This window comes from Oryza sativa, chromosome 1, assembly GCF_034140825.1.
Source record: "Oryza sativa Japonica Group chromosome 1, ASM3414082v1".
Classification (NCBI taxonomy): domain Eukaryota; kingdom Viridiplantae; phylum Streptophyta; class Magnoliopsida; order Poales; family Poaceae; genus Oryza; species Oryza sativa.
In genome coordinates, this window is record NC_089035.1 from 34,175,001 (window position 1) to 34,178,045 (window position 3,045).

The window sequence follows — 3,045 nt, forward strand, 5'->3', positions numbered from 1 at the left end:
CGAGGGTATTCGTGCGTGGATGGCAGCTCAGGATCAGCCTCATGAAAATCTTATATTCCCTGAGGAGGTTCTACCACGTGGAAACGCTCTTTAATGGAACTTTTGTTTTAGCTGGTCGTGACCAAGAAACCACCGGTTTTGCTTGGTGGGCCGGGAATGCCAGACTTATCAATTTGTCGGGTAAACTACTTGGAGCTCACGTAGCCCATGCAGGATTAATCGTATTCTGGGCCGGAGCAATGAACCTATTTGAAGTGGCCCATTTCGTACCAGAAAAACCCATGTATGAACAAGGGTTGATTTTACTTCCGCACTTAGCTACTCTAGGTTGGGGAGTAGGGCCCGGGGGAGAAGTTCTAGATACTTTTCCGTACTTTGTATCTGGAGTACTTCATCTAATTTCCTCCGCAGTCTTAGGCTTCGGTGGCATTTATCACGCGCTTCTGGGACCGGAGACTCTTGAAGAATCTTTTCCATTCTTTGGTTATGTGTGGAAAGATAGAAATAAAATGACTACAATTTTGGGTATTCACCTAATTTTGTTAGGTATAGGTGCTTTTCTTCTAGTACTCAAAGCTCTTTATTTTGGCGGTATATATGATACCTGGGCTCCTGGGGGAGGAGATGTAAGAAAAATTACCAATTTGACCCTTAGCCCCGGTGTTATATTTGGTTATTTACTAAAATCCCCTTTTGGGGGAGAGGGTTGGATTGTTAGTGTGGATGATTTAGAAGATATAATTGGGGGACATGTATGGTTGGGTTTCATTTGTGTATTTGGCGGAATTTGGCATATCTTAACCAAACCCTTCGCATGGGCTCGCCGTGCATTTGTATGGTCTGGAGAAGCTTACTTGTCTTATAGTTTAGGCGCTTTATCTGTCTTTGGTTTTATCGCTTGTTGTTTTGTCTGGTTCAATAATACAGCTTATCCGAGTGAGTGAGTTTTATGGACCTACTGGGCCAGAAGCTTCTCAAGCTCAAGCATTTACTTTTCTAGTTAGAGATCAGCGTCTTGGAGCTAATGTGGGATCTGCCCAAGGACCCACAGGTTTAGGTAAATATCTAATGCGTTCCCCAACGGGAGAGGTTATTTTTGGAGGGGAAACTATGCGTTTTTGGGACCTTCGTGCTCCATGGTTAGAACCTCTAAGGGGCCCCAACGGTTTGGACTTGAGTAGGTTGAAAAAAGACATACAACCTTGGCAAGAACGACGTTCGGCAGAATATATGACCCATGCTCCTTTAGGCTCTTTAAATTCTGTGGGTGGCGTAGCTACCGAGATCAATGCAGTTAATTATGTTTCTCCTAGAAGTTGGTTAGCGACTTCCCATTTTGTTCTAGGATTCTTCTTTTTTGTGGGCCATTTGTGGCATGCAGGAAGAGCCCGGGCTGCTGCAGCAGGATTTGAAAAGGGAATCGATCGTGATTTGGAGCCTGTTCTTTACATGACCCCTCTTAACTAAGATTTTCTTATTTATACCTGTTCTACTGTTTTTTTCTGTTCTGGCTCGGTTATTCTATCTAGCCGAGCCATTCATTCCTTTCTATGAAAGAAAGATAAGGGGACAGAACAAAAAAAACAAATAAAGAAACAAACGTATTCAATACGCAAAAGAAAAGAGAGAGGAAAGCAAAAGGAGAGAGAGGGATTCGAACCCTCGATAGTTCCTAGAACTATACCGGTTTTCAAGACCGGAGCTATCAACCACTCAGCCATCTCTCCACAGCCTAATCCTTATTTTATTCCTACAAATAGAACATAGCCATACGAAATGACTCACTAACCTCTAGAAACATCTCAAATACAAATCCCTTTTCGATATATTTCTGTATACTGTATCCATGTATACAGGATCCGCTATATCCGCTTGTGAAATAAAGCATAAAACCCCCTCAACCCCATATCCAAATAAAAAAAGTGGTGAGTAATAAGTTTTAAAGAGAAGAATCAATGGATTCATGATTAAACCCCTCCTACTTCTTGTATTTTATTACAATTTTGATTAAGTGAGGGATCAAATATAATATGTAGTCAACTTTATTTGATGGTAACTTGGAGGATTAGAAATATGACTATTGCTTTCCAATTAGCTGTTTTTGCATTAATTGTGACTTCCTCAGTCTTAGTCATTAGTGTACCCCTTGTATTTGCTTCTCCTGATGGTTGGTCAAACAATAAAAACGTTGTATTTTCCGGTACATCATTATGGATTGGACTGGTCTTTCTGGTAGCTATTCTAAATTCTCTCATTTCTTAAATGTGTTTAGTATTTAGTAGCCCGATACAAAATAAAAAAGGGCCGTTTATTCGGATTGTGAGACGCATTAAAATGCAATTTGCGCCCCGAATTGATTGACAGACAATTAAATTAATAAAAAGAAAACTCAAATAGAAAATGAAACGGTCGACCCAGACATAGACGGTCGACCCAGGCGGATATACCCTATAAAATATAGGACGTAGCGAGCGTAGTTCAATGGTAAAACATCTCCTTGCCAAGGAGAAGATACGGGTTCGATTCCCGCCGCTCGCCAGCTTAATTTAGTAAGGTACTATGATAAAAAATTTAGTCTACTTTTATTAAAGTAATAGGTGTTAGTCTAGTACCGTACCCCTTTACTATCTTAGCCCCCTTTGCACCCCACTCAAAAAAAGAGCACTACAGCGGCGGGAATCGAACTCGGCAACAGGGTTCCCTAAACCGGGGATTCACCGAAACAAACAACCAGCAAACAGCTTTTAAAGGGAAGGGAGATAGACTGTGCCTTTCTTTCATTTATTTTTTCTTTTCTGCAAGGTAGGGGGCCTTGAGAGTTCCTCTTGTGGTAGCAAGTTACTTCGCAACCTGCTCAATTTGGCCTTATAGGGTCGGGAACTAATGAATAAAAAGGGTTGGATACCGCCCAACCACCCAGCCCTCTACCATATCTAGACAAATAGAATAGTCCTTTTATACAGACTGCTAAGTGCGGAGACGGGAATCGAACCCGTGACCTCAAGGTTATGAGCCTCGTGAGCTACCAAACTGCTCTACTCCGCT

The 3,045-nt window shown here is 41.7% G+C and overlaps 3 non-coding genes across 3 annotated transcripts; 1 reads left to right on the plus strand and 2 right to left on the minus strand.

Moving 5' to 3' along the window:
• Nucleotides 1–1,639: 1,639 nt before the first annotated feature.
• On the minus strand, nt 1,640–1,727 carry TRNAS-UGA (transfer RNA serine (anticodon UGA)). The gene has a single exon. It is a non-coding gene; the product is annotated as a tRNA-Ser (tRNA).
• Nucleotides 1,728–2,467: 740 nt separating this feature from the next.
• On the plus strand, nt 2,468–2,538 carry TRNAG-GCC (transfer RNA glycine (anticodon GCC)). Its single transcript has one exon. It is a non-coding gene; the product is annotated as a tRNA-Gly (tRNA).
• Nucleotides 2,539–2,971: 433 nt separating this feature from the next.
• TRNAM-CAU (transfer RNA methionine (anticodon CAU)) lies at nt 2,972–3,045 on the minus strand. Its single transcript has one exon. It is a non-coding gene; the product is annotated as a tRNA-Met (tRNA).